Here is a 14576-nt window from a genome sequence, read left to right as displayed (position 1 = left end):
ATTTGGGGTTGACATTGGTAGTAAAGGGTGGATCGATGTTTATCATAGATCATTGGAGCGTGTGTGGTTAACTGGCACATTGATTAGGTGGTAGTAGCATTGAGTGCACCACGTAGATTCGCATGGTTATTCACACCTTATTTGTGATCCTCGGCATCCGAGTCACAAATAGAAGGGCATAATCGAGATTAAACATGCCATTGAAAAGTTCAATGAATCTCAAAAGATATAGGAGTTTCAATTCATTTAAAACTTAAACTTCATTTTTGTTTTTCATGGTGGGAATTGGTAAATCGTCATTTACCTACCTTCAAATATTCTACAACTAGATTACGGCATCCCTCTTCTAGGTTGTAGAGTATTGTGTTGGATCTTAGCCTTGATGTTTCATTTGGGTGTTACATCAAGGATTCTTATCAAATAACTTGAATTTTCTCCCGTTTTGTAGATGTCTAAATCTTACAATAGTCTTCCCAAGTCCATTGGAACAAGCTTTCCAAATGAAGATGACGTTCCACGATACGATCAAGGAAATGAGAGTCATGCTTCACTTCCTCCACCCCCTCCAATTATTCTCTCTAACCCACAAGTTCAAAGGCTTGAAAAGTTCAAGCTCACTCAAGCCCTATTGGCAAGTAAACACGAAAATGGGAAACCTATGTGTGAACACGTCTTGGAGATAAAGTCACACATTGACAGGTTAAGGATGTTGGGTGTCAAGATTTCAGGTAAGTTGGCTGTTAACTGGGTTCTTCAGTCGCTTCCTGAATCATATAGTGAGTTCGTTAGAGAGTACTCTATGATGGACAATGACGCGACCCTCATTGACTTGACCTATTTGCTTATAGCTGCTGAATCAACAATGATTTGGCATGCTGATCAAGCAAATTTATCTGGTGAATCAAACTCCCAAACTTCGATGGACATTGAAAATGGTGACATTGGAAATCCAGAAAAGGTAAATTCTGAGATAGTTCCTTGTGCCATTCCAAAAGAGTCCATTTGCTTCTACTGCCAAGAGAAGGGGCATTGGAGACGAAGGTGCCCTGTTTACCTGAGAGATCTAAGAGATGGGAGAGTCAAGACGTATGACTCTACTTCAGGTAAAATCCACTAACTAACTCTGTAAGTTCCTATTTTTGATTCTTGATACATGATGTGATAAGATTACATTTTGATGTTTTGCAGGATCGAAGAAAAGAAAGGAAGCTTAAGGAAGAAGCGTTCTGAATCTGATCATGAAGAAATGGATTTCGATCGCATGGATTCGAAGATCAGATTTTTGAGCTGCTATTCTAGAGTTAGGATAGATTGATAAGAAATATGTAATAGCATAGTTTTTCAGTTGAATTGCATTGTAAGGACAAATTTTTTCCGCAATAATATTGATGGGTATTGAGCATTCTAACACTTCCTAAGTGTACATGCAACCCTAATAACCTTGGATCTATGTTTGTCTAATAATCATGCAAAGTTGAATTCCAAGGTTATATTCCTATCTAGCATACATGGGGAACATTTTTAACTTGAATGAAAGATAGAATAATTACCTTGTTGTTGATTATGATCCTTGAAACCTTGTGAGCCTAGCACCCCAAGTGTGATGCCTCAAATGCTTCACACAACACCAAATGCAAAGGAGTAAACTTTGAGAGAATCTTACACTTGCAAAATCGGCTCTAGCCCTCTTGTTTCTTAGTGTCGCTGATTTTGGTGGAGAACATGTTGCTTATATAGTGTGTCACATCTAGGGTTACACCATGTAAACCCTAATGTGGCATGACTCTTCATTTCCATGACCCATGGGTTTGTAACTCCCATGGAGCATCCATGGAGCATCCTATGGGTGGAACCCAACTTGATAATCCATGGAGCCTCTTAGCCCACTATATAAGATATGGAAGATTTACATAATCTACCCATATATTTAATTAGTTATCTTTTGATCACTTAATTAATTCTTGATCAAACTAATTAAATAATATTATTAATATATTAGAACTTATAATATATTAATAAACCATAAGTGTTATTTCTCTCATTTTAGTTTATCCAATTGCATGGTGCCATGCAACCCAAATGGACCATGCCGGGTCGGGTCAAGTACATACCAGAAATAATTATGGACTTATACACCTTATCCAACAGTCTCCCACTTGGATAACTCTAATAACTATAACTGCAATACTTCAGGAACCGATCGGCAATCGTAGCTCTTTCAAGGTCTCTCGGAACTGAGAAGATGATGATACGCCATTTAAGATAAGTTATCATATAATCCTCTGTTCTAGATATCAGCCGGACAAATACATGGAACAATGTCTTACTTATTGTCCAGCAGTTTGTTTCCCGATTTCCGATTTGTTTGACAAAGAACTTAATTGAACACATCAACTTAGTTCTGACCGGGCCCGGTACATAGGTCAAAACAAAATCATCGAGGGGCCCATATATCAGCTTCTAATCCAAGAAGAAACAGATAAACTTCGACTCATATGTTTGTTCTACCACTCATTGAATTATACACAAAAGCACGTTTTATAACATCGAGTTACCAATGCATTAACGTACAATCAATGCATAACCAACTCATAAGTAACAAATCATATCTCTAGGTTTGAAGACTTATATGATATTACCATCTCACGATCACTCGAGATAAATTCCATGAAGTGATTCCAGTGAGCGTGGGTTGAGTCCAATGCTCAGAACTTATGAGCACTCATGAGTGTTGTAGCCATGTCCAACAACTTAGACCTCTGCAACCAATCATGACAGTCTTGATTCATACCTACTTCCGACATATGACCGACTGTGGAGGTTCGAATAATATGATATACCAAACATAATTATTCTGGAAGTCAAAACATGCAAAAGAAATATAGTAAACGATCGACAAGAGATAGCAACACTTTACTCATAAATAAAACACCTTTTATTCATCATCTAATGTCAATTACACTTTACAAATTTCAAGGTTATCTAACTACTAAATCTAATATCATCCTTCAGCCCTATGCTCTGAGCATGCTGGAGATGCTTAACCCGAGTCAGTCCTTTCGTGAGGGGATCTGCTGGATTCTCATCCGATGATACCCTCTTTGCCACGAGGAGTCCTTCTTCTATTCGATGTCTGATGAAATGGTATTTTCTGTCGATGTGTCTGGATCTCCCGTGATCCCTTGGTTCCTTGGCTAAGGCAACTGCACTTTCACTATCACAGAAAATTTCCATTGGCTCTTTAATAGCTGGTACAACTCCAAGGTCTCCAATGAAGTTCTTCAGCCATATCGCCTCCTTTGCTGCCTCGCTAGCTGCTATATACTCTGATTCGCAAGTTGAATCAGCCACTGTCTCTTGCTTGGAACTCTTCCAAGAAATTGCTCCTCCATTTAAGGTAAAGACCCAGCCTGACTGAGAGCGGAAATTATCCCTATCAGTCTGAAAGCTAGCATCACTATACCCTACAACTCTCAAGTCTTCACTCCCACCGAGGGTAAGGACCCAGTCCTTAGTCCTCCGTAGGTACTTGAGGATATTCTTTACCGCAGTCCAGTGTGCCTTGCTAGGGTTCCCCTGATACCTGCTAACCATGCTCAAAGCAAAGGCTACATCAGGTCGAGTACACGTCATAGCATACATGATCGATCCTACAGCCGAAGCATAAGATATTCGACTCATTTCTGCTATCTCAGCCTCAGTACTAGGGCTTTGTGTCTTACTCAATCTGGCATTACTCTGGATGGGTAACTCTCCTTTTTTGGAGTCCTGCATGCCGAATCTCTTCAACACCTTATCCAAGTAAGTACTCTGACTAAGTCCAATTAGTCTTTTACTCCGGTCTCTCAAGATCCTTATCCCTAGAATATATGCAGCTTCTCCTAGGTCCTTCATAGAGAAACACTTCCCAAGCCAGGACTTAACTTCCTGCAGAGTTGGGATGTCATTTCCTATGAGTAGTATGTCATCCACATACAATACCAAAAAGCTAACTATACTCCCACTAGCCTTGACATATACACAAGATTCATCTTCACTCCTAGAAAAGCCAAATTCTTTGACTTTCTCATCAAAGCAAAGATTCCATCTGCGAGGTGCTTGCTTTAACCCATAAATGGATTTCCCAAGCTTACACACTTTATTAGGGTACTCTGTATTGACAAAACCCTCTGGCTGACTCATGTAAACATCCTCAGCCAACTTTCCATTAAGGAAAGCGGTTTTGACATCCATTTGCCATATTTCATAGTCATGAAATGCAGCTATGGCTAACAGAACCCTAATAGACTTAATCTTGGCCACTGGAGAAAAGGTCTCATCATAATCAACTCCCGGAGTTTGTGAGAAACCCTTTGCAACCAGTCGTGCCTTATAAGTGTGTACATTACCATCTATGTCAGTCTTCTTCTTGAAGATCCATTTGCACCCTACAGTCTTACGAACTGGTTCATTCTCAACCAAGTTCCAAACTTGATTGTCATACATGGACTGTATCTCGCTGTCCATTGCCTCTTTCCACTTGGCTGACTCAGGGCCTGCCATGGCTTCCGCGTAACTGTTAGGTTCATCCAGACCTATCAGTGTCTCATCACTGATAAGTGTATCACCTTCCGCAGTAATATGGAATCCATAGTAATGCTCAGGTGCATTCCTAACCCTTGTGGAACGCCTCAGAGGTACAGACTTGTCAATTGGCTCAACAGAAGTTTCCTCCTCAAGTTGAGTGCTAGGGTTTGAAGTTCCTTCACCACTTGACTCTTGAATTTCTTCAAGGTCAACTTGCCTCCCACTGTCTCCTTGGCTTATGAACTCTCTCTCTCGAAAGAAAGCCCTCCTGGCTACAAAGACCACATTCTCACTAGGTCTGTAGAAGAGGTAACCAAAGGATTTTTGTGGGTACCCGATGAAAATACACCTCTCACTTCGAGGTTCGAGCTTATCATGAGTCTCGTGTCTCACGAAAGCCTCGCAACCCCAAATCTTAATATGGTCTAGTTTGGGTACTTTACCAGTCCACATCTCATGAGGAGTTTTGGCAACTTTCTTTGTGGGAACTAGATTAAGGATATGGGCGGCAGTCTCTAAGGCATACCCCCAAAATGAGATTGGTAGCGAAGCTCGACTCATCATGGAACGAACCATATCCAACAAGGTTCGATTACGCCTCTCAGCTACACCATTCAACTACGGTGTCCTAGGAGGTGTCAATTGTGAGACAATCCCACATTCCCTTAGATAGTCGAGGAACTCTGAACTAAGATACTCACCACCTCGATCGGATCGAAGCATCTTAATGTTACTGGCCAATTGATTCTCGACTTCCTGTTTAAACTCTTTAAACCTCTCAAAAGTCTCTGACTTATGCTTGATTAAGTAGACATATCCATATCTACTGTAATCATCAGTAAAAGTCAAATAATAACGATTAGCATCCCTTGTGGCATATTTGAAGGGCCCACACACATCCGTGTGTATAAGATCTAACAAACCTTCACCCCTCTCACAAGAACCTGTGAAGGGTGACTTTGTCATTTTTCCATGTAAGCATGATTCGCAACTATCATCTGACTTTAGGTCAAATGACTCCAATACTCCATCCTTTTGGAGTTGGCCTATGCGTTTCTTGCTTATATGTCCAAGACGACAATGCCATAATGATGCTTTATCCAAGTTATTATCATTAACAGAATCAATACACAATACATTATTTCCTAAGTTATCAACCACAGATACAGTTTCATACACACCATCACAAGGTAATGCTTTAAAATAAAGAACATTATTAAAGAAAGCATTAATCGAACCAACTTCATTATCAAATGAAAAGGTGAAACCTTGTTTATACAATGCATGAAAGGAAATAATATTTGTTGCCATTTCTGGCGAATAACAACATTTATTCAAATCTAAACTAAACCCACTACTTAGCGATAAAGTATAAACTCCAATCTTGGTGACAGGTAAAGCTTTCCTATTCCCCATGATTAAGTTTATTCTTCCATGCTCCACATTCTCACTTCTTCTTAGTCCCTGCAAATCAGAACATATATGAATACCACAACCGGTATCAAGGACCCAAGAGTTAGAATGGGGTGAGTTATTAGATAAGATAGTGTAAATACCTGCATGGTTGGGTTTAACTTTCCCATCCTTCACATCTTGTTGGTACTTTGGGCAGTTCCGCTTCCAATGTGACTTTTCATGGCAATAGAATCATTCAGCCTCTTTAGGGTCAGAAGAAGGAGTGACAAAACCTTTCTTGGTTCCACTTGAAGAAGAGCCATCAAGGGTCCTAGCCTTGGTACCCTTCGAAGAGCTCTTCCTCTTCTTCCCTCTACCTTTCCCGATTGCCAAAACCGGGGCATAGTTTGGAGTAGGAGTGTTAACAACCGACTTACCTTTAAGACCTGTTTCTGCGGTCTTGAGGAGTCCCTGAAGTTTGCTGAGTGTGACCTCTTCCTTATTCATGTGATATGTCATGCGGAATTGATCATAGCACGATAGTAAGGAGTGCAAAATGATATCTATTGCAAGCTCCTCAGGGAAGTTCACATTAAGCTTCAGCAACCGATCCACATACCTTTGCATTTTCTACATGTGGCTCGTGACGGATTCCCCGTCCTTCATCATGGTTGTTATGATAGAGCATATGATTTCATACCTCTCTTGTCGTGCACTTTGATGGTATCTTTCCATCAGATGTTGGTGCATTTCAAAAGGGTAGAAGTCCTCATAGGACTTTTGGAGTTCCGCTGTCATGGTGGCCAACATGATGCATGCCACTTTTGTAGCATCCCTTTCATGTTCCCGGAAGTCAGCGATCTCCTGGGGAGTTGCAGTGGTCTCATCAATCTCCTTAAGCTCCTTGTCAAGGACATATTCTTTGTCCTTGTAGCGGGTAATCATCCTGATGTTTCTGATCCATTCATTGAAGTTGGATCCATCAAAAGTGACTTTCCCACACAAGTTCATAAGGGTAAAGGAGCCATTAGGATTAGAGCCAGAAGCAGCATTGTTTGAAGACATCTGAAAGAAGAGAACAAGATTAGTTTAGATATTAAGAGAGTCCTTAATAAAACACCCAAATGTAATATTAAGGCTAGGATCCAATCACAATATATTATAACTTAGAAGAGGTATGCCGTAATCCAAGCTATAACATATTTGAAAGGTAGGTGAATGACGATTCACCAATTTCCACCATGAAAAACGAAATATAAATATTAGGTTTTTAATTGGTTCTTAGAAATTCCTAGATTCTTTTGAGATTCAATGAACTTTTCAAAGGCATGTTTCAATCTCGAGTGTGCCCTCCAAGTTTTGTGACTGGGATACCGAGGATCACAAAACGAGGTGTGAAGTAACCATGCAAATCACTTGGTACACTCAATGTTTATTACTCAATCGATGTGCCGGTTAACCACACGAGCTCCACCGACCCATAATAAACTTTAAGTCACCCTTTACCTACCTTGTTAAGTCCAAGTTAGTGTGCCGGTTAACCACACGAGCTCCACTAACGACTTAAACAAAGTGTAAAGTGTAATTTCATGGATTAGCACCTTATTCACATTTTCCTAAAGTAACTAAGATTGGGAATTTAATAAAAGCATTTAGTTACTTTATAATATTCATCATACTTTTAATGAGAATTTATAAGTCCTTGTCCTACCCGTTCGGCTAACGACCCTCCACCGATCAAGGAAGCGGTGGGTGAGAGTGGACACCCATTAAGTTGCCATTTTATAGGCAACAACCTTATACCCCCCTTATAGACCGGCTTTGTGAATGAGGCGTACTAGCGGTAAGACGACTTGACGTTATACATATATATATATATATATATATATATATATATATATATATATATATATTAGTAACTTATAATATTATAAAGTATAAGGGTTGAATTTTAACTTTTAAAATTCTAAGGGTTGGAACTAAAGTTTTAATCAAGACTTTACATGTTCCAAAACTTGAGGGCAAGTTTTGTAAACTTCCAAAACTTTTCATTTCTTATAACTTATGAATTAATTGAGTAATAAAAATGAAGACTCTTCATTTTTATAACTCTTGTGTTCTTTTAATGGCTTTAATAAAAGTGAGACTTTTGGTTTTCCATAACTTGAGGACAAGTTATGGACTCCATTAAAACACATTATGATCATGAATTAAACTACCATGAAGGTTACAAACAATTCCTATGATCATCTAATCTTCATAAGTTCAAGAACATGAATATGAACACTTTCAAGAATCAAAAAATTACACTTAAAAAAAAACTTGTAATTTTAATAATTGCCATTGTAAATGGATTAGCATAAACATTACACCATCTAAAACAAGCTTTAAAACATCAAAACAGTTTAGGGTAATGTTTCTAGTCCATTTCCAGCAACAAATGTGCAAACTTTCATACGAGCAGAAAACAGAAAAACGATTTTTTTTTCAAGCTGTTTGCACACAAAAAAAACAACAAACAAACCTAGGCTCTGATACCACTGATGGGTTTTGAGCATTCTAACACTTCCTAAGTGTACATGCAACCCTAATAACCTTGGATCTATGTTTGTCTAATAATCATGCAAAGTTGAATTCCAAGGTTATATTCCTATCTAGCATACATGGGGAACATTTTTAACTTGAATGAAAGATAGAATAACTTACCTTGTTATTGATTATGATCCTTGAAACCTTGTGAGCCTAGCACCCCAAGTGTGATGCCTCAAATGCTTCACACAACACCAAATGTAAAGGAGTAAACTTCGAGAGAATCTTACACTTGCAAAATCGGCTCTAGCCCTCTTGTTTCTTAGTGTCGCTGATTTTGGTGGAGAACATGTTGCTTATATAGTGTGTCACATCTAGGGTTACACCATGTAAACCCTAATGTGGCATGACTCTTCATTTCCATGACCCATGGGTTTGTAACTCCCATGGAGCCTCCATGGAGCATCCTATGGGTGGAACCCAACTTGATAATCCATGGAGCCTCTTAGCCCACTATATAAGATATGGAAGATTTACATAATCTACCCATATATTTAATTAGTTATCTTTTGATCACTTAATTAATTCTTGATCAAACTAATTAAATAATATTATTAATATATTAGAACTTATAATATATTAATAAACCATAAGTGTTATTTCTCTCATTTTAGTTTATCCAATTGCATGGTGCCATGCAACCCAAATGGACCATGTCGGGTCGGGTCAAGTACATACCAGAAATAGTTATGGACTTATACACCTTATCCAACAAATATAAATTTTGATTTTGTCTTATTTATTTATCCTTGCAGTGGCATGTATGAAAAATTGATGTTTGAATATTTCTACTATTAGCAATAATGGATTTGATTCTTAATTATGTTATTTGTGGAAATGTTGAGAAATTGCCAAATAAAGGAAGATTCTCATCGCCCAAGTTTCAATTGGACAAAAACTTGGAATCATACAACTTGGTTGCGTGATGAATGAGAAACTTCATATTTGGAAATTAGACTATTTTTGACAAAGTGTCAAGAGAAGGACTAGGAGATCGAGTACACTAGGTTGTGCGTTGATGAAAGTCCACCACAAGAGTGATAAAGATATTCGTCATGATTTACTAAAGTTTAGTAAATATGGTTATACTTATAAGATTAAGTATAATTCTGAGTTGATCGAAAGAGTTTAAATCAACAGCAGAACGAATAAGAAGAATCTAGTAGGCAGAAAGATAAAAGTTTCTCTATTCTAAGAAGAAGGGAGAGTAACTTTTATTATGTTTTATGATAGGTCTTAATGATTAAGAACCATGTCTCAATTGATCCTCTAAGTGAGTCTTAGTGCAATTGCATGTCTAAGAAGAGGAATCGAGAATTGTAGAAATGGTTAAAATCAAGAAGTCAATCATACTTCGTTCCAATATCAAGTCTTAGAGTTATATTCCAAGATTGTGAATTGAGTGACAAGTCTTTAGTAGGTTTATAACACTCAACAAATGTGGAATTGGAAAAAGTCTTCTTATTCCTGCATATTTGAGATTGGTAAGTTGTGATGTCTTGGATAAGACAAAGACCAACTAGAACCAATTATGTGAAGTGATAGTCTTGATAAAAACTACACTAATTCTTGAATATTTGTTTTGTCAAGGAATGTTTCTTGACAAGAGAATCTTATATGTCAAGGAGTCAGTGGGAGTCTTAATGGTCTTGAAAGGTTTCAAGAACAAATCAAGAGTTAAACCTAGTTGATCATCAATAGCACACGACTTGAGGTTTAAAGCCTATCGTGGATGACATACTCTTTTTCTGTGCCATTCCAATTGAGTTAATATGCATGTGAATTCTATGAGTTCTTATTTGAATACATAAAGACAAAGCACCTTGATCAATGGAAAGTACATTGATATGAAAGGGTGAGTTGCTTGGAAGACATGGTGGGCATTCATGTTACCATGAGGCAAGAAATCGAGATTGAGCACGTTCGGTCCATATGAGTTTGGATTTGTCGCAAACTTTGGTTTTGACAAATTCACATGGATAGGAACACATACACTTTAAAATCTAAGTGTCATGAGATTTCCCTCATTAATGAAAATGATTGTGAGGAAATGCTTTCACTAAGAGGGATTTTAAGAAGATAGTAATTGTGAAAATTGTATTCTCAAATTCGATTATGATTACGGCATCCCTCTTCATAGTTCGAATTGTGAGATTTGGCAATTAGTCTGAACATCTGGGACTTAGTAACATAAATTCTAAATTGTTTAGACACACATATGAGCTATCTAAGGCAAAGGTGTATGAGCTTAAAAAGCTTATATAAAAGCTTATCAAAGCATTAGGTATTAGAAATATGAACTTGAGAAATTCAATAAGCATTGTTTTCTAGAAGTTCAATTGTTTTCTGAATACATGTCAAAGATAGTGGGAGCATAAGTGTTATGCTGGTAAGAAAATAATCATCATGTTAGTGGGAGCATGATTATTATGGTAAGTATTGCAAGTTAATGAGTTGTCATATAGCAAATATGGAAATGTTTCCATTAATGGGAGTTAGATATTAAGAAATATGTCTAGATTAGAAACTTTTATGCGAGAAGAATGTTCAAAGGAATGTACTTTGAATGTGAAACTTCACCTATGGAATTGTCTTGTAACAATTTCCGATAGAATACCTTGTAATTTCATTAGTCGGGTCTTGGTGACTTTTGTGCTATGACATTACGAAAGAATCATTGCATAAAATGTTAGAATCTGACATATTCTAAAAGTGGCAAGAATTTGGTATTCTTATACTAATAATAAGGATTGGGGATTGTGAAATGAGTTTCACTGGAAAAGTTTTTCAATTGATCTATTTCACAAAGTATGGACCACAGGAAACCAAAGTGTGCATGCTTGGAGCATGGGACAATTGTGGTTATAATTCGAGTAATAAGTTGATTTTCTGAATTAGTAAGCAATGAATAATGAGTAATCAATATGGTGTTTAAATAAAAGTGTTTTTTATTTACGCTCAAAAGTTTTGGGGCCATATAGGATTAATATTATTATTGCGTTTCACTTTGCATGTTTTGACTTCCAGAATAACTGGGTTATTCGAACCTCCACAGTCGGTCATACGTTGGAAGTAGGTATGAAGGAAGACTGTCATAAATCTGTCTGCAGATTGTCTAAAGTGTTTAGACATAGCACAAGTTTGCTGCAGAGTTCATGAGTGCTTTAATAAGATTAAAGTATTGGATTAAACCCACGCTCACTTGAATCACTTCATGGATTTATCACGGGTGATTAGTGAGACGATAACATTGTATATTCTTGAAACCGAGACGTGTGAGTTGTTATTTGCTGGTCGGTTGCACATTGATGATAAGTAAACGCACCAGTAACTTGGTGTTATAAAACTTATTGTTGTGTGTGATTCGATTAGTAGGTGCAAGCAAGCATTTGAGTTGAAGTTTATCCATTCCTTTTACCCAAAGTGGGATAAAAGCGATATCTGTGGGCCCCTCGATGATTTAGTGATGACACCCTAAGCGTTTGGCCAAGTCGGGACTAAGTTGATGTGTTCAATTGTAGTCTGTTGTCAGTCGTCATGAATCGAAAGTCGGGAAACAATACATAGTCAGAGAGAATGATTTAAATCCATGTATCGCGTCTATACGATATCTTGAGAATGGAGGAATATATGATCCCTTATCTAAAGGACACACGTATATGATAAGATCAGAGTTGACAGCAGCTTTTGAAAGCTACGATTGCTGATCAGGTTATGAAGTTATGCAAAATAGTTATTAGACTTATCCAAGTGGGAGACTGTTGGATTAGTGTCTAAGTCCATAACTATTTTGGTATGTACTTGACCCGATTATGAGAAACATTTGAACCTAGCTCTCTCTCTCTCTCTCTATATATATATATATATATATATATATATATATATATATATATATATATATATATATATATATATACTAGTAGGATATCCGCGCGATGCAGCGTTGCCAGTAGTTTCTTTTGGTAGAAACTTTTCATGCGGCGATTAGTTTCCTTTCCGTAGCTTGTTTTGTGCAGGATAGCTCATTTCGGCGAATAATTGTAGCTGGGTACGTAGATGCAGAGCGCAAGTTAATTCCATTCAACAGATAGTTTCCACACGACGATTAATTTTCTTTTAGCGGAAAATAGTTTCTTTCCACCTTTTGACAAGTTATTTTTTGGTTGGCAAGGAATGAATAGTTCATTTTTAGCGTTAAATGCAACGGTCGACAAATGCAGGGGCAGTGAATAGTTGTATTTCAACTATTAGTTTCTATATATTGGTCGGTGGTTGATTAAATAGTTTACTGTAGGCAAATAGTTTTCTTTTCGAGAATATGTTATATTAGATAGAGTGTATCGGTATGTGATTTTGCTATAGCTATTATTTATCCGCAAGAAATGATAAAATACACTTATTGTATAGATCTATAAGGGATTAACAATCCCACACCTGAGCTGCTTGCAACAGCTAGGCCGACAGGCTTGGGGTGACAAATGGCATAACATTCTGACGCCTGAAGAACGTCGTAAAGGCCACTAGGTCATATCAAGCATGGTTATATGAAACTCATAATAGTATCAATTAAAACAATTGTTTGCGGGATTAACACTACTTCAAAGGTTTTATATTTAAATAATAAAACTACAATACACTATTTTACACTACAGCTGGGGGATAGCAGACATTCATACAAGAAGGTTTTCATACATAAACTACTACAAACATTACTACAAACCCTACTACAGACACTACTATAGTATACTATTTTCTAGTACATAGTACAGTAACAAGCATACATTTTGGTCTTAAGGCCTATGACTGCATTTCAATTACTATAGAAAATATTAGATTTTATGGAAGCACACTACAACATTTTCAAGGAAACAAGACATGCTTTTCATCTCAATAACATACTTATGAACTCACCAACTTAAATGTTGATACACTTTCAAAATCACTTGTATTCTCAGGGAACCGATAGACAGGTACGCTACAGGTTTTTGAGAAGACGGAGCTTTTAGAGTCGCGTCTTTTATAATTTTGCTATACCTTTTTGATGTCATACAAACTATGTATTGAACAAATGTAAATACTATATTTTATCAATGTAATGGTTGTGTTTGCTTTGATTACTATGATACAATTGTTGTGATATTGTACATGACGTCCTCCGCCCCCAAACGTTTCCGCCGTTTCCGGTTTGGGGGTGTGACATATATGTATTATAAAGTAGTAAGTATATATATATATATATATATATATATATATATATATATATATATATATATATATATGGGTGAGATCAGTTGAGAACTCATAGTTTTCCGAGCACTAAAAGTGGAGTGTTAGATCAAAATTAATTCATTAAAGACATGATCGTCATCTTACCAATCTCATTTTAATGTTTAATTTTTTTTATTATTGGAAATATTAATAGAAATGTCTAAAAATTCACATAATAAATCAAATTTCGTATTTTTTTTTAAAATAATATTTTTCGATTTTTTTAAAGTGCAAATTTTTTAATTTTTTTAATAGAAAACACAAATTTTTGAAAAAAAATACTAAAAAAAATATTTAAAAAAAATACAATTTTTTTAAAAGGATTTAAAGATCAATAAATTAAAAAAAAAACTTGAATATTTTAAAAATACTATAGTTTTTTAACAAAAAAAAACATTTTAGGTACATATATGCATATTTTTACAAATTCATATATGCATATTTCATATACTATAATATTTGTAAGGAAATCATAAGAAAACTCATTTTATTTACTAATCTATATAAACACAATAGAATAAATATTTTATTCGATACAAGATAAAATATAAAAAACAAAAAATGCTACAAAATTTCAAAGCGTTTTCATGTCTTCGTGTAAATATTTCCAAATTTTTCTTCAATTTATTATTTTTCACCTCTTCAATATTCACCATAATTTCTTCCAAATCTACAAGAAAATTAAAAAAAAATTGATTGATGCAAAAACACTCACAAAAATACATATGTGATTTACATATGATTAACATATGAATCAC

This window comes from Lactuca virosa, chromosome 9, assembly GCF_052849685.1.
Source record: "Lactuca virosa cultivar CGN04683 chromosome 9, Lactuca_virosa_CGN04683_v6, whole genome shotgun sequence".
Lineage (NCBI taxonomy): Eukaryota > Viridiplantae > Streptophyta > Magnoliopsida > Asterales > Asteraceae > Lactuca > Lactuca virosa.
Note: the sequence above shows the minus strand (reverse complement) of the source record.